Source organism: Vulpes lagopus, chromosome 4, assembly GCF_018345385.1.
Source record: "Vulpes lagopus strain Blue_001 chromosome 4, ASM1834538v1, whole genome shotgun sequence".
Lineage (NCBI taxonomy): Eukaryota > Metazoa > Chordata > Mammalia > Carnivora > Canidae > Vulpes > Vulpes lagopus.
The window spans coordinates 91483873-91502349 of NC_054827.1; positions in this window are offsets into that span (position 1 = coordinate 91483873).

Genomic DNA, 18477 nt, shown 5'->3' on the forward strand with positions numbered 1-18477 from the left:
CTAGGGTTAGGGAGACAGGTTCGCGCTGAAAACGGGTGGGATGTTCATCATACTGATTTTCTAGAGTTTCACCAGGGTGATAGAACACCCTGGGTATGATCTGCACCATGACACAGAAGTCGTTTGAGCTATTTAGAACCTTAGCTGACACACAGGGGGTGAGGACTTTGTTGCATGCCCACCAAGTTCCCGGCTGGGGCTCCAGGTAAGAGTCAGTCCCTAAAATCGGGGCGGTAGTATTGCAGAGGTCCTGGTAACCCCGGGTGAGTATAGTTAGCTTTGACAGTGATGTAATCCCAGGAGGAGGAGGGCCTCTCATCCTGTGTCTCCCTAGTCTCGCACCCCCAATTTTTACAATAGAAGTATTCCCCTCCTCCACAGGTGGGATTTAGCCTGCGATCTCTGTGGTACCCGGGACAGACATAAAAGGGAAGAGTGCTGAGCATGGCCCTTCTGTCAGGCGTGCCACATCCTCCCCATGGGTCTAATCCCAGTCGCCTTGGAGGGCTTTCTCGGTTAGAGGCTCTAGAGGTGTCGAAGTATCCCTCTAGGTCCCATGGGCTAGGGGCCCCTATGGTTAGCTTGCATAGGTCAGGATATAGGTTAGGCCACCAGGTTCCCACAGGGGCGGTCTTAGTTATAGACCAGACCTCGTCACCCCCAGACGTTAGTACCTGCCAGGTTAACCTTTTGAGGGCATGAGGGTCACCTTTGGCGGAGGTAAAGAGCGCTAGGAGAGGTAGGAATATAACAACTGTCATTGAACAATTTTTTGAAAGTCTTATCTTGAGCGGGTTTTGGGTGCAGTGGAGCTTCCATTGGAGTGGCTCGTCCGGTCCGCCTGGCTGGCGTCAGCGGTGCTCGTTGATGGGGCGCGCTTGACGTGTGAGGCGTGGACCCAAGCAGCAATGCCGTCTACCTTTAAGGCGGTTGGGGTGGTCAGTAGTACAGTGTATGGGCCCTTCCAGCGGGGCTCAAGCATCCTGGACTGATGTCTCCTGACATAGACGGAGTCACCGATCTGGAACAGGTTGTGTCTCCGGGGCGGTAGACAGCCCCGCAAGGGGTTTCCAGATCTGGCGCTGGATAATCTGGAGCGCCTTTAGCCTGTCCTGTAAACCGGGAGTGTTAGCAAGAGGGTCAATAGCAGAATCTAGTAAGTCCGTCACTGGTGGGGGACCTCCATAGAGAATCTCGTAAGGAGTTAGCCCATGGCGCGCGGGAGTGTTCCGGACTCGGAACAGAACCATAGGGAGGAGTTGGACCCAGTCTCTAGTGCCAGTCTCCAGTGTCAATTTGGTTAGGGTCTCTTTAATTGTTCTATTCATTCTTTCTACCTGCCCTGAGCTCTGGGGTCTGTATGCACAATGTAATTTTTAATTTATCCCCAGTAATCTGGCCACCAACTGACTTACCTGGGAGACGAAGGCGGGGCCGTTGTCCGACCCTATTACCTTGGGCAGTCCAAACCAGGGGAAAATTTCTTCTAGGGTTTTCTTGACAACCACCTGGGCAGTTTCTCGTTTGGTGGGGAAGGCTTCTGTGCATCCTCCTGTGGGCCTAGTGCAGCGGCCCGTGCTGTTTCATCGGCCATCCTGTTCCCCTCTGCTACTGGGTCGTTGCCTCGCTGATGCCCCGGACAGTGAATTATCTACCACGGCCGCCCCGGCTTTACGTTCACCATTTCGTAGAAAGCTACTCCCCTCGGTGTACCAGGTTGCTTCAGCATCTGGCAAAGGCTGGTCCGTCAAGTCCCCTCTGGTGCCATGGACCTCAGCTAGGATCTGGTGGCAATCATGCATTACTAGGGAGGGGGACTCGGTTTCTGGAAGCAAGGTGGCCGGGTTTAGGGATGTAGCCGTTCGGAACCGTATCCGCTCGGAATTCAGTAACATGGCCTGATAATGGGTGACCCGGCGTTTGAGAGCCATCGATCAGGGGGCTGGCGGATGACTGTCTCTACGGCGTGGGGGGGCCACCACAGTGAGGGGTTGGCTGAAGGCCAACTTATCTGAGTCTTTTACCAGGACTGCCACAGCCGCTATTATTCGGAGACATGGGGGCCATCCTGACGCCACTCTGTCTAATTTTCTTTTGAAAAGTATGCCACGGGCCTTTTCCAGGGTCCCAGTTTCTGAGTTAGGACCCCTTTGGCTATTCCTTGGTGTTCATCAGCATATAGCGCAAATGGCTTGGTTACATCTGGGAGGCTCAGGGCAGGGGCAGTCAATAAGGCCCTTTTTATTTTGTCAAAAGCCAATTGTTGCTCCTTTCCCCAGTGGTAGGGGGTGTTGGATTTCGTAAGAGGATATAGGGGAGCCGCCAGCTCTGCAAACCCGGGTACCCAGAGGCAGCAGAACCCAGCACTGCCGAGGAACTCTCGTAGCCCTCTGGCATCAGTGGGTGCTGGGATCAGGGCTACAGCCTTTTTGCGGCTCTCTGTCAGCCACCTCTGGCCTCCTTCCAGGAGATATCCCAGATAGGTCACTCGTCTCTGGCCTATTTGGGTCTTTTTGGCGGAGGCCCTATACCCCAGTCCTCCCAGTCTCTCGAGCAGGGCCCCCGTACCTTTTACACAATCCTGTTCTGTCTTAGCCGCTATGAGCAAATCAAACACGTACTGCAGGAGAACGAGGTCCGGATGGCCAACTCCGAATTCTGCCAAGTCCTGATGCAAGGCTTCGTTGAACAAGGTGGGGGAGTTTTTGAATCCCTGTGGTAGCCTTGTCCAAGTGAGTTGTCCTGAGAATCCCGTCTCAGGATCTTTCCATTTAAAGGCAAAAATAGGCTGGCTTTGAGAGCTTAACTTTAGGCAAAAGAATGCATCTTCTAGATAGAGCTCAAGGGTCCTTCTACCTCAGTTAAAACTGAATGTTGAGCTCCCGTAGCAACCAGGAAGGTCACTGGTTGACCCCCCCACTTTAAGGGTTATCCGAGGCTCGGGGGGGGGGGCTCCTGGCCCTGACACCCCTAATCTTCATCCTCTAGGGACAGTACGGGAATGGGCTTCTTAGGTCCCTGCGTTTGGCCCTTCTTTGGACAATCTTTAACCCAATGTCCTTTTTCCTTGCAGTAGGCACACTGGTCTTGTTCAACCCGTGGTCTTCTTTTGTCTCCCAGGTCCTTACTCTGTCCTGACTTACTCTGCCCTGAGCCCTGTACTACGGTGGCCAGTATCCTAGTCAGTTCTTTATTGCGTTTCCTTTATCTCTTTTCTCTCTCTCTCTCTCTCTCTCTCTCTCTCTCTCTCTCTCCTCTCTCTCTCTCTAAGTATACATACGGTAGCCTTCCATTAATCTTTCCAGAAAACCTGCACTATAGCACGTACCTTTGCCAAATTGGTGGGGCGTCGCCCTGCCCCTCTGAGACCCGCTAGGAGTACCTGGCGATAGAGACGGAGCCGCTCCCTCCCAGCAGCAGTGTCGTAGTCCCAGGTCGGGCGAACCAAGGGGGAAACGTCCTCAATTTCATTAGGCAGCTGGGTCGGCCTCCCATCCGCCCCGGGGCCCTTTTTCTGTAGACGCGCTGTCTCTCCTCCGTGGTGAGGAGAGTCTGCAGGAGCTGATCAGGGTGTCCATGGGGTCCTGGCTGAAAGACCGGGGCCTTCACCTGTAAGATAATATCAATATTAAAAGTTCCATTCCTGGGCCACCCGACGTTGAGAGTCGGCCACTCTGAGGAGCAGAAGGTGACCCATCTTCGTCTTCTGACTTCGACCGAAAGGTTGTGTGCTCGGCCGGCGACTTCTTTCCAGTGATCTAGAGCGAGGCTTAAAGGGGTGGTTACAGTTTGCCCCGCGGGTGTAGAAAGAGGTGAGTGGGGAGGAAGAGGACAGGAAGAAAGACACAGAACAGACAGATGCACACAGATGACAGGACCGGCTCGGCGGATTCAGACGGGAGCGGTCGCCAACAACGACCCTCCCCGAAGAGGAGGGAGTGCCGGGCTCCCTCCCTCTTCCAGACCACTCCGGAGTCCAACTCCGGAGCGGGACCAGAAAGACACAGAAGGAACAGACGCACACGAATGACAGGACTGGCGCGGCGGATTCAGATGGGAGCGGTCGCCAACAACCACCGTCCCTGAAGAGGAGGGAGTGCCGGGGCTCCGTTCCTCTTCCAGACCACTCCGGAGTCCGACTCCGGAGGGGGACCAGGGGTCTCAGGGCACGTCTGCCTCCCCCGCTGGTCCAAATACAGAATACAGAGTACAGCGTCCTGCAGGCACAATACAGACCCGGCACAGACCCGGCCAGTCAGACAAACGGACGAGACAGATATGACATTTAGCGAGCTCGGTCTTACCTCCTACCGGTCTTAGGATTGAGCCTGGGGCGTCTCGGATCCCGGACGAGCCCCCAAATGTTGGACCCTGGCTCACGGGTGCCAACGTGTCCCGGCGGACGCCCCAGAGACTCAGACCCCAGACAGGCAGATGCAATTAGCAAGAGGGTTTATTGGACGTTTGCGCAAACGGGCTCTCCGCCTCCGAAGAGGAAGAGAGCCACATGTTTTAAATTCACCAGTGAGGGTAGCCCCGGTGGCGCAGAGGTTTAGCGCCACCTGTAGCCCAGGGCGTGATCCTGGAGACCCTGGATCAAGTCCCATGTCAGGCTCTCTGTATGGTGCCTGCTTTTCCCTCTTCCTGTGTCTCTGCCTCTCTCTCTCTCTCTCTCTGTCTCTATGAATAAATAAATAAAATATTAAAAAAAAAATAAATTCACCAGTGAATCTATCTGGGCCTGGAGGTTTGCTTTTGCTTTTGTTTTTGTTTAATAGGAATGATTTATAATTGAAAATTCAATTTCAAAATAGATGCAGGGATATTCCTATGAACTATTTATTCACTTAAATTTGGAAGTTTTTGTCTTTTATGGAATTTTCTCGTTTCATATCAGATGTCAATTTATTGGCAGAAAGTTGTTTGTAATCTTACTTTATTTTCCTTTTAACAGAAATAGAATTTGTGGTGATATTACTTCTCTCATTTTTTATTCAACTGTGTCTTCTCTTTTTTCCTGAATAGTCTGGCTACAAGTTCATCAATTTTATTAATTTCCAAGAACTAGTTTTGATTTAAATGATATTTTCTCTTGTTTTCTGTTTTTTTTTTTTTTTAATTTTTATTTATTTATGATAGTCACAGAGAGAGAGAGAGAGGCAGAGACACAGGCGGAGGGAGAAGCAGGCTCCATGCACCGGGAGCCCGATGTGGGATTCGATCCTGGCTCTCCAGGATCACGCCCTGGGCCAAAGGCAGGCGCCAAACCGCTGCGCCACCCAGGGATCCCTTGTTTTCTGTTTTTATTTTTTATTTTTATTTTTTTTTCTTTTTATTTTTTTTTTATTTATTTTTTTTATTGGTGTTTAATTTACCAACATACAGAAAAACACCCAGTGCTCATCCCGTCAAGTGTCCACCTCAGTGCCCGTCACCCATTCCCCTCCAACACCCGCCCTCCTCCCCTTCCACCACCCCTAGTTCGTTTCCTCGAGGTAGGAGTCTTTATGTTCTGTCTCCCTTCCTGATATTTCCCAACATTTCTTTTCCCTTCCTTTATATTCCCTTTCACTATTATTCATATTCCCCAAATGAATGAGAACATACACTGTTTGTCCTTCTCCGATTGACTTATTTCACTCAGCATAATACCCTCCAGTTCCATCCACATTGAAGCAAATGGTGGGTATTTGTCGTTTCTAATTGCTGAGTAATATTCCATTGTATACATAAACCACATCTTCTTTATCCATTCATCTTTCGATGGACACCGAGGTTCCTTCCACAGTTTGGCTATTGTGGCCATTGCTGATAGAAACATTGGGGTGCAGGTGTCCCGACGTTTCATTGCATCTGAATCTTTGGGGTAAATCCCCAACAGTGCAATTGCTGGGTCGTAGGGCAGGTCTATTTTTAACTCTTTGAGGAACCTCCACACAGTTTTCCAGAGTGGCTGCACCAGTTCACATTCCCACCAACAGTGTAAGAGGGTTCCCTTTTCTCCGCATCCTCTCCAACATTTGTTGTTTCCTGCCTTGTTAATTTTCCCCATTCTCACTGGTGTGAGGTGATATCTCATTGTGGTTTTGATTTGTATTTCCCTGATGGCAAGTGATGCAGAGCATTTTCTCATGTGCTTGTTGGCCATGTCCATGTCTTCCTCTGTGAGATTTCTCTTCATGTCTTTTGCCCATTTCATGATTGGATTGTTTGTTTCTTTGGTGTTGAGTTTAATAAGTTCTTTATAGATTTTGGAAACTAGCCCTTTATCTGATAGGTCATTTGCAAATATCTTCTCCCATTCTGTAGGTTGTCTTTTAGTTTTGTTGACTGTATCCTTTGCTGTGCAAAAGCTTCTTATCTTGATGAAGTCCCAATAGTTCATTTTTGCTTTTGTTTCTTTTGCCTTCGTGGATGTATCTTGCAAGAAGTTACTGTGGCCAAGTTCAAAAAGGGTGTTGCCTGTGTTCTCCTCTAGGATTTTGATGGACTTTTGTCTCACATTTAGATCTCTCATCCATTTTGAGTTTATCTTTGTGTATGGTGAAAGAGAGTGGTCCAGTTTCATTCTTCTGCATGTGGATGTCCAATTTTCCCAGCACCATTTATTGAAGAGACTGTCTTTCTTCCAATGGATAGTCTTTCCTCCTTTATCGAATATTAGATGACCGTACATTTCAGGGTCCACTTCTGGGTTCTCTATTCTGTTCCATTGATCTATGTGTCTGTTTTTGTGCCAGTACCACACTGTCTTGATGACCACAGCTTTGTAATACAACCTGAAATCTGGCATTGTGATGCCCCCAGCTAAGGTTTTCTTTTTTAAAATTCCCCTGGCTATTCGGGGTCTTTTCTGATTCCACACAAATCTTAAAATAATTTGTTCTAACTCTCTGAAGAAAGGCCATGGTATTTTGATAGGGATTGCATTAAACGTATAAATTGCCCTGGGTAACATTGACATTTTTACAATATTAATTCTGCCAATCCATGAGCATGGAATATTTTTCCATCTCTTTGTGTCTTCCTCAATTTCTTTCAGAAGTGTTCTATAGTTTTTAGGGTATAGATCTTTTACCTCTTTGGTTAGGTTTATTCCTAGGTATCTTATGCTTTTGGGTGCAATTGTAAATGGGATTGACTCCTTAATTTCTCTTTCTTCAGTCTCATTGTTAGTGTATAGAAATGCCATTGATTTCTGGGCATTGATTTTGTATCCTGCCACGCTACCAAATTGCTGTATGAGTTCTAGCAATCTGGGGGTGGAGGCTTTTGGGTTTTCTATGTAGAGTATCATGTCATCGGCGAAGAGGGAGAGTTTGACTTCTTCTTTGCCAATTTGAATGCCTTTAATGTCTTTTTGTTGTCTGATTGCTGAGGCGAGGACTTCCAGAACTATGTTGAACAGCAGTGGTGAGAGTGGACATCCCTGTCTTGTTCCTGATCTTAGGGGAAAGGCTCCCAGTGCTTCCCCATTGAGAATGATATTTGCTGTGGGCTTTTCGTAGATGGCTTTTAAGATGTCGAGGAAAGTTCCCTCTATCCCAACACTCTGAAGGGTTTTGATCAGGAATGGATGCTGTATTTTGTCAAATGCTTTCTCTGCATCTAATGAGAGTATCATATGGTTCTTGGTTTTTCTCTTGCTGATATGATGAATCACATTGATGGTTTTACGAGTGTTGAACCAGCCTTGTGTCCCAGGGATAAATCCTACTTGGTCATGGTGAATAATTTTCTTAATGTGTTGTTGGATCCTATTGGCTAGTATCTTGTTGAGAATTTTTGCATCCATGTTCATCAGGGATATTGGTCTGTAATTCTCCTTTTTGGTGGGGTCTTTGTCTGGTTTCGGAATTAAGGTGATGCTGGCCTCATAGAACGAATTTGGAAGTACTCCATCTCTTTCTATCTTTCCAAACAGCTTTAGTAGAATAGGTATGATTTCTTCTTTAAACGTTTGATAAAATTCCCCTGGGAAGCCATCTGGCCCTGGACTCTTGTGTCTTGGGAGGTTTTTGATGACTGCTTCAATTTCCTCCCTGGTTATTGGCCTGTTCAGGTTTTCTATTTCTTCCTGCTCCAGTTTTGGTAGTTTGTGGCTTTCCAGGAATGCGTCCATTTCTTCTAGATTTCCTAATTTATTGGCGTACAGCTGTTCATAATATGTTTTTAAAATCGTTTGTATTTCCTTGGTGTTGGTAGTGATGTCCCCTTTCTCATTCATGATTTTATTAATTTGAGTCTTCTCTCTCTTCTTTTTAACAAGGTTGGCTAATGGTTTATCTATCTTATTAATTCTTTCAAAGAACCAACTCCTGGTTCTGTTGATCTGTTCCACAGTTCTTTTGGTCTCGATATCATTGAGTTCTGCTCGAATTTTAATTAACTCTCTTCTTCTGCTGGGGGTGGGGTCTATTTGTTGCTTTTTCTCTAGTTCCTTTATGTGTAAGGTGAGCTTTTGAATTTGAGATCTTTCCAGTTTTTGAATGTATGCTTGTATTGCGATGTATTTCCCCCTCAGGACTGCTTTTGCTGCATCCCAAAGATTTTGAACGGTTGTATCTTCATTTTCATTAGTTTCCATGAATCTTTTTAATTCTTCCTTAATTTCCTGGTTGACCTTTTCATCTTTTAGCAGGATGGTCCTTAACCTCCACGTGTTTGTGGTCCTTCCATATTTCTTGTTGTGATTAAGTTCTAATTTCAAGGCATTATGGTCTGAGAATATACAGGGGACTATCCCGATCTTTTGGTATCGGTTCAGACCCGATTTGTGACCCAGTATGTGGTCTATTCTGGAGAAAGTTCCATGTGCACTTGAGAAGAATGTGTATTCAGTTGAGTTTGGATGTAAAGTTCTGTAGATATCTGTGAAATCCATCTGGTCCAGTGTATCATTTAAAGCTCTCGTTTCTTTGGAGATGTTGTGCTTAGAAGACCTATCCAGGGTAGAAAGAGCTAGATTGAAGTCACCAAGTATAAGTGTATTATTATCAAGGTATTTCTTGAGTTTGGTTATTAATTGGTTTAAATATTTGGCAGCTCCCACATTCGGGGCATATATATTGAGGAGTGTTAAGTCCTCTTGTTGGATAGATCCTTTGAGTATGAGATAGTGTCCCTCTTCATCTCTCACTATAGTCTTCGGGGTAAATTTTAATTTATCTGATATAAGGATGGCAACCCCTGCTTTCTTTTGAGGACCATTTGAATGGTAAATGGTTCTCCAACCTTTTATTTTCAGGTTGTAGGTGTCCTTCTGTCTAAAATGAGTCTCTTGTAGACAGCAAATAGATGGGTCCTGCTTTTTTATCCAGTCTGAAACCCTGCGCCTTTTGATGGGGTCATTAAGCCCGTTCACATTCAGAGTTACTATTGATAGATATGAGTTTAGTGTCATCATATCTATTCAGTCCTTGTTTTTGTGGATTGTTCCACTGAACTTCTTCTTAAAGGGGAATTTTAAGAGTCCCCCTTAAAATTTCTTGCAGAGCTGGTTTGGAGGTTACATATTCTTTCAGTTCCTGCCTGTCTTGGAAGCTCTTTATCTCTCCTTCCATTTTGAAAGAGAGCCTTGCTGGATAAAGTATTCTTGGTTGCATGTTCTTCTCATTTAGGACCCTGAATATATCCTGCCAGCCCTTTCTGGCCTGCCAGGTCTCTGTGGAGAGGTCTGCTGTTACCCTAATATTCCTCCCCATAAAAGTCAGGGACTTTTTTTCTCTTGCTGCTTTAAGGATCTTCTCCTTATCTTTGGAATTTGCAAGCTTCACTATTAAATGTCGAGGTGTTGAACGGTTTTTGTTGATTTTAGGGGGGGATCTCTCTATTTCCTGGATCTGAATGCCTGTTTCCCTTCCCAGATTCGGAAAGTTTTCAGCTAGGATTTGTTCAAATACATATTCTGGCCCTCTGTCCCTTTCCGCGCCCTCAGGAACCCCAATTAAACGTAGGTTTTTCTTCCTCAGGCTATCATTTATTTCCCTTAATCTATCCTCATGGTCTTTTAATTGCCTGTCTCTTTTTTCCTCAGTTTCCCTCTTTGCCATCAACTTGTCTTCTATGTCACTCACTCGTTCTTCCACCTCGTCAAGCCTCGTGGTTAGGACTTCTAGCTTGGATTGCATCTCATTTAATTGATTTTTAATTTCTGCCTGATTAGATCTAAATTCTGCAGTCATGAAGTCTCTTGAGTCCTTTATGGTTTTTTCTAGAGCCACCAGTAGCTGTAAAATAGTGCTTCTGAATTGGCTTTCTGACATTGAATTGTAATCCATATTTTGTAACTCTGTGGGAGAGTGGGCTGTTTCTGATTCTTTTTTTTGAGGGGTTTTCCTTCTAGTCATTTTGCTCAGTGCAGAGTGGCCAAAAACAAGTTGTATTGGGAAAAGGAGAAAAAGAGAGAGAAGGAAAGAAAAGAGAAAAAGAAAAAAGAGAAAGAAGAAAAAAATAGGGGAAAAAGAGAAGAAAAAGAAAGAAAAAGAAAGAAAGGAGAAAAAAGAAAAAAGGGGGGGTGGGGGAAGCAATCATAAATCAAGAAGAAAGAGAGAAAAAAAAGCACAAAACAAAACAAAAAAAACAAAACAAAAACAAAAACAAAAACAAAAAAACAAAAAACAAAAAAAAAACCACGGGGGAGTATCTTCCGATTCTGTGTAGTTTAAATCCCTTGACTTCCCTTGGAACTGCTCCGTCTCGCTGGTCTTCTGGGGGAGGGGCCTGCTGTGCTGATTCTCAGGTGTTAGCACTTGGGGGAGCTGCTCTGCCCCTGCCTGGTGCAGGGCTCGGTGGGGGTTGTTCACCCCGTGAGGCCCCGGGAGGAAGCCACAGTGGCGGGGGCAGCTCTGGGACCCTGGAGTCAGCCCCCGCAGTAGCTCCGGGGCTCTCCTTCTGCAGGGCCTGGGGGCTCCGGGGCGGGGCCGCTGATCTGCTCAGTTCCAGGCAGGAGCGTCCTTGCTGTCCTGGGCCCTCCCGGCCTCTGCCTGTCCCGGGGGAGGCCGGATCCTGGGCTGTGTCCCGGCGCCCTGTGCTCCGGAGCCTGCGCTGTTGGATTCGCGCTCCGGGCGGTGCAGCCCCCTCCGCGGAGCCGCCGCCCGAGCCTCTCCGAGCTGTTCCCGGAGCCGCGCAGCCCCCTCCGCGGAGCCGCCGCCCGAGCCCCTCCGAGCTGTTCCCGGAGCCGCGCAGCCCCCTCCGCGCGGAGCTTCTTCCTCCGCCCGAGCCGCCGCCGCTGAGCTGTTCCCGGAGCCCCGCAGCCCCCTCCGCGGAGCCGCCGCCCGAGCCCCTCAGAGCTGCTCCGGGTCCCGCCGAGCGCTGCAGCCCTTAGGGAGCTCGGCGCATCTCCCGGGGCGCAGTTCCTCTGTTACTGTCCCAGGGAGCCCGAGGGCGTCCCCGCCTTTCTGGGGATCCTGCTCCAATTCCCGGGGAGCCCCTTTCCGCGCGGAAGGTCGGTGCAGCTCCTGCTCCTCCGGGACGGGGCTCTCCTGTCCTGGGGACACTCGCCCCGGCCTAGGCCCGGCTCCTCGGGGCCCCTCCCCCTTGGAGGCCTTTTGTTCCTTTATTTCTTTTTTCCCCGTCTTCCTACCTCGATAGAAGCGCGAACTCTTCTCACTGTAGCGTTCCAGCTGGTCTCTCTTTAAATCTCAGGCCGAATTCGTAGGTTTTCAGGATGATTGGATGGTTTTCTAGGTAATTTGCTGAGGACAGGTGACCTGGAGACCCTACTCCTCCGCCATCTTGCCCCTCCCCTCTGTTTTCTGTTTTTAAATTTTATTTTATTAATTTCCATCTTGAACTTTATATTTCTTTTTTCTACTGCAAAGTGAGGACTAAAAAACATGAGGATACTAATTTGCTCTTCTTTTACAGGTTTCTTAAGGCAGAAGCTAAGGTAATTTATATGAGATCTTTCCTCCAACATCATCTTTAGTACAATAAATTTTTTGCAATAAGAAATTAATTTAGTAAAATAAATAATAAAAGACAATTCTGCTTTAGATGTACCTTACGTCTTTGCTCTGTTATATTTTCACTTTTATTCATTTTAAATATTTTCTCCCAGTCTATTTCTCTTCTTTAGTGTTCTGTTCTCCAAACTGTAGCCCACTAGGTTTTCCAGGCTCTCAGCTTCATCTCTTCAACACAAGGGTTACCTTCAATGCCCTGAGGCCTAGGAACCCTTTTAAGGCAGGACAACCATAGGGGTCACATCTTTTGATTCTCTTTATGCCCAGTTTCTTACAAATACTGGAAGAATAGAAATATCTTCACTTATGCCTCCTTCCAGCATTCGTGGTCTCTCTCCTGGGCTACTGCAATGCCTATTCTTCTGCCCCTCACACAAAAAGATTACCCAACCTTCCTCTTCCTGCCAGAGCAACATCTATCTCCTAGAATCCCTCTATGTCCTCCCCCATGACTTTAATGTAAAACCAAGATATCTTTAATTTGGAACCAAGACTTTTTTTTCTTTTTTCTTTTTTTTAAAGTAGGCCCCATGCCCAGTATGGAGTCCAAGGCAGGGATTGAAATCAGGACCCTGAGATCAAGACCTGAGCCAAAATCAAGAGCCATGTACTTAATTTTTTTTTTTATTTATTTATGATAGTCACAGAGAGAGAGAGAGAGAGAGAGAGAGAGAGAGAGAGGCAGAGACATAGGCAGAGGGAGAAGCGGGCTCCATGCACCGGGAGCCCGACGTGGGATTCGATCCCGGGTCTCCAGGATCGCGCCCTGGGCCAAAGGCAGGCGCCAAACCGCTGCGCCACCCAGGGATCCCAAGAGCCATGTACTTAACCAAGTCACCCATGTGGCCCAAGCCAATACTTTTCTTGGTCTTGTATTGTTAAATTTTGTATGCTTCATTCTGGTCCTCCCTCTGGCTCCTTTAACCCTGCACACCATTGCCTGATCCAACAGTCCAAAGCCACACGGAGTTCTTATAACCCTGTTCTCATGCACATGCTATCATTTTCCAGGAATGCCCTCTGGCTCTAGCTGTCTTTAGGAAATCCCAACACTTTGTTTAAGCATCAGCTTAAAGTTGTATTCTCTAATAACCATTACTTACATCTGTCACTATCTTCGATGTTCTCCCTTTTATGTTTATACTGCATTTTGTACAACCTCACTCCCAGCAAGCATCATATTTATTTATTTATTTTTAAAGATTTTATTTATTTATTCGAGAGAGAGAGAGAGAGAGAGAGAGAGAGAGGCAGAGACACAGGCAGAGGGAGGAGCAGGCTCCATGCAAGGAGCCTGACGTGGACTCGATCCCGGGTCTCCAGGATCATGCCCTGGGCTGAAGGTGGCGCTAAACCATTGAGCGACCGGGGGCTTCCCGCAAGCATCATATTTAAATAAATTTTTGCATGTCTATCTTGCTAAAACTCTCTGAAGATCTCAAAGAGTTTTGCCACTCATAGTTCACCTTTAATGTCCCAGGTCCTGTGTAGTCCTGATGTTGATAGGTAGTGAATATACCTAAAGACTGAAAGAAGAGTTCAGCACAAAATTGACCTGAGGATGATATATCATAAAACATCACTGGAGGTTTGGAAGATGTGATAGGTAATTGAATGATCTTTTATCATTTATTTTCTGATTCATGTGAGAGCCTGAGGGACAGATGAAGAGACACAGAGACATTTCTGGCAGAAAAGCCAAACACAACTCAAAGGTCTTCCCTACAGGGCTACAAAACTGGGTCCAGATGTCAGAACCAGCAATTTCAGTAGGTAGGGTTCAGACAGGACAGTGCTGACTGTGTGGAAGAGCCTTTCACCCCATCCTCTCATTCAATGTAGTGACTGGAGACCTCACTCACCAGGGAAAGAGAGTCAGAGAGCTTAACTCCTTAAGTTTAATGTTTCTCCTCTCTGCTCAGGCTCTATCTCAGTAGTCACAGCACATAAAATAGTAGTAAAAGAACAAATAAAAATAGTCACCACCATGACCCTGAATTTCCTCTATCAATTTTTCTTGGAATTGGTTCTTGACTACTTACATCCCAGAAGAATAGCTCAGTTAGTCTATTCCTCTTATATGTTTTGGTATTAGGTAATGGATTCAAGGTACATCATCTATACATGGTATTTTCCTTCTTAATCTGCCTGGTTATAATTTCTGTGTTGAACGAGCAAGGCTGCATGGCCAGGTGCCAACAGGTAGAGTGAAACAAAGTTGGGATGGCCAAGTTCCATGTCCACACCAACATTTGTGTATTAAAGATCAAAGAAAAATTCAAATACTAGGCATCCAAGTACATCCTCTTCATGGCCTTGTCTTCTTGCAAAAGAGATGTTTCTATAAATTAAGCCCAAACACATATCATTCATAATATTAGTAGAAAATGTATTCATTTTTCTAAAAATTATCTCTTTATTTCATTTTTTTATACTGATCTACATCACTTCTATTTTGGATGCTATCTGGAATACTCATTATTTTTTCCTGACTATAGCTTCCTTTCAGATGATGGATTTTTAAATTTCTATGAATCTTGGGTAGTAAGAATCTTTCACTATAAGATGTAGTAGTAATGGAAGTATTCAAATTTAAATGTTTCAAAATAATTTCCCTTGCCTTTATGGTTATAGTTAATATGATACTTAATATTAGTATTAATGATATATTTTTCAAGACACTTGAATATTTTAATTCACATGTTTGCTGAGTGTCATATATTAGGACTTGTGCTATGACATGTGCCAGGTATTGAAGGTAGAGGTAAATGGAGCCCAGGCCTCAACTTTGGTGAGGCAACAACCAAGAGGGTTGGGACAAAGTTGGGGTGGCAACATCTCAGCCAACAATATGATGATACCTGAAGTACTGGAGAGGGGTATGTTTCAGTTTCATTTGGGAGAAAGAGTGCTTCATAAGGATTTTTTCTGCATATTTTCTTTTTTTTCCCTAGAAAGTAACTGGTAGGTATACAACCAACCACCAGTCACAAACATGGCAAGAAAGTAAGACACTCTCCGTAATTCTCTGCTAGTAACTGTACATCAGAGTAGGCATGTGTAGGTGGCCAGGGGACCCTTCTGGGTGATGTACTTTACAGGGTGTGATGCAGACACCTGCTGCATCCTAAGAGAACAAGTGCAAAGAGAGATAGGGCAAAGGACATATATGCAGGCTCCAAGAAGATCTTGAGGAATAAAACCCATGTAAGCTTTGCTAGTAAAGTCTGCCTTTTTAAATCACATTAACTAGGTTTGAAATTTCCACCTACCTTTAATGAGTATGGTTCAATTTACATAAAGATCCCTGGTGTATATTATGAAAGACCTCTGTAAAGATATATGTCTATGATTATATCTAGTCTAAGCCCTTCAAAAGCCTTTTTTCCCTCTGAACATCTGGATGCTGAATCAGGGCTGAATCATGCTCCTGAAGACAAGGGAGGAGACCAATTTGAGCAGCTGGGACCCATGGTGGTATAGGATCTCAGCCACCAACGTGACAACAGCTGAGCACAGGTGGTGGGGCGTGTTTCAGACTCCTTCAGGAGAAAGGGTGCTTCATAAGACTGCATGTTTTCTTTTTCTCCTTTAGGAAAGTAACAGAAGAAACTGGCTGTTCAACTATCCAAAATAGAATTCGGGCAAGTGAATTTTTAGACATTGCAATTTTAATATTTTGCTGAAACATATACTCTGCAGCGAGGGTTAAAAGAGTTTTTTTTTTTTTTTTTTTTTGTATAGCACCAGATAGTAAGTATTTTAGGCCAAGTCTTGCAACTACTCACCTCTGCAGTTGTGCAAAAGCAGCCAGCCACAAACCACATGTAACTAATGGGGCATGACTGTGTTCTGATACAACTTAGTTTACAAAAATAGATGGTGTGCTAGAGTTTAGCCCATGGGCCATTATTTTGTTGATCTTTGATTCTTGTTCCGCAATGATAAAAAGAGAAAAAGAAAGACGTATGTCCCCTAAATCCAAAATAACATTATCTTTTGGTGCTTTTTGATTCTTGAAAGACATTTTTTGGAGTAACTGTACATATATTAGTTCAATTATGTGTTTAATACCTATACTTTGTGCTGATAAATTGCATCAATAAGTTCTAGGCTATATTTATGCAATAAAGAAAGCAAATAGTAAAGAACTTAAAACACATAGAAGCTTATTTTATTTCTCTTTCATGTAATGCTTTGCCTGGAGCCATCAGGGCTGTGAGATGACTCCATGTAATTAATTACTCAAGGGTCCAAGTTCCTTGCATGTTTGGATTCATCATATGCAAGTGTATTATGATATTCTGCATCATTAAAGTGAGGCTACCATCTGCATTTCCTTAGTAGCAGGAAAAAGGGCAGCTTAGAGAAGGGAACTAATGGCCCAAGATACAGAAGCTGCATGAGCTGCTTCCATTCCATTGGTGAGAAAATGGTAGCCCCTTCAAACTGTGCTGCACAGAAGATTGGGAAGTGAGGTCAGCCTGGAACCAACTACCAGTGGGGCCATTGTAGACATAAGAGATTCTTTTTTATTTTTTTTAAGATTTTTTAAAATTTACTCATTCATGAGAGATGCACACACACACACACACACACACACACAGAGAGAGAGAGAGAGAGAGAGAGGAGAGAGAGAGAGAGGCAGAGGGAGAAGCAGGCTCCATGCAGGGAGCCCGATGTGGGACTCAAACCTGGGACTTCAGGATCACACCCTGGGCCAAAGGCAAATGCTAAATCACTGAGCCACACAGGCATCCCGACATGAGAGATTCTGAAGGATAACTGGAGTTATCTGCCAAGTATATGGATACTTGAATGCAAAGTAAAGAAAGGGATTTTCTGCTTCGTTCACTGCTGTTATATTAGAGCATCATGGCATCAACATAATTCATACTTGGTTGCATGAATAAGCATGTCCTCCTGATACAAACCTAAACATCATATTTCCCAGGCCTTCTTAATTAACTAGTTTATTAGTTACCTATTGCTGCACAATAAATTGCTCCCAAACTTAGTAGTTTATGAAAACATTTAGTGTCTCACAATTTCTAAGGATCAGGAATTCATGAGGGCCTTAGCTTAGTGAGTCTGGCTCCAAGTCCATCAAAGTTTACAGCCAAGAAGTCCACTGAAAGTTCACCCAAGAGAGGACCATCTTCCAAGTTCACACACATGGCTGCTGGCCCGGGGCCTCATTTCTTACCAAGTGGCTATCTCCATATGCTGTCTGAGCGTCTTTACAACATGGTGGCCAGCTTGCCCCAGATGATGAGACCCAAGAAAGGGCAAATCCAAGATGACAGCCACAGTCATTTATAATACAGTACTTCTGCCATATTGGTCACACAGACTAGTCTTGATAAAATGTGGGAGGGGACTACACAAGGCTGTGAATAATTAATGACAAGGATCATTAGGGTCCATTTTGGTGTCTGTTTTCTGCTTCCAGTCCTATGTCAAAAAGTACTACCTATCACATATTGGCATGAAGTCTAGAACACCTTCTGAGACATGCTAGGGCTATGCAATGAGTTAAATGTGGTTGGTCAATGAGAAAAGTTTGCCTGTGGAAACATCTGAGAAATGCTGAATTTAAGCAAAGTAAAACTTTTGGTTTGCTTTGTAATTTCAGGGTTTCCTGGAGACTTTGATACACTAAAATTCCTTATGAACCATAGAAGTTTTGGCATATGGTGGGCATTGTAACCTTAAGTTATTAGACCGTGGACACCTTTTTCATGGAATGTCTATTAACATTTCATAGAAATTATTTCACAATGAAATATTCAGAGAAAGGCTGCTTGGAGAAAGAGACATAAACATTGCAAGAGGACACAGCCTCAGCTCCATGTCAAAGAGAGAGTAATTATCTGAAGTGACAATTCATGTGTATTACATGGTTCATTTACTCGTCCTGCTTGTCAGCTATTGAAAGAATGTGGCACTGGCCCTCAAAGAATTGTCTAACTCCTCCCGTCATCCTCACTTATTTACCATCCTTCCTTCTGCCTTTATCTTTCTTCTTGTCCTTTCTTCTATAAACAAATATTATACATGCATAGTGCTTAGCTTCTATAGCACCCTTCTTGAAACAACACAGCAGTTAATCACAAGTACTGTGTTCATTAAAAAACAAATTAGTCCTAAAGGCCACTATCCTTTTATTAAAGTGTTGTACATTTCTTGAATTACTAAAATGTTTGTGGTGGATGTGAAGACAAAAACTGTAGAAATGCAGAGTGTTATGTCTAACAAAGGCAAGAGGATAGAGTAAGTGCGGCAATAAACTCAATGTTTCCTGAACTTGGGCCACAGTGTGCTGCACCAACACAGTGAATCTGTTTATCTGTGACCTCTGGGATATGGCAGTAGGAAAACAAGGATTCTACCTTCAGTGCAAGCATTGGTGAACTCAGTCATGCATATTAGAGTAATGGATGTTAGGTAGATTTGTGGTCTATGCATTTTAAGAGTCCCTGGGTTGTCTGCAAGTAACCTTGAGCTTTTG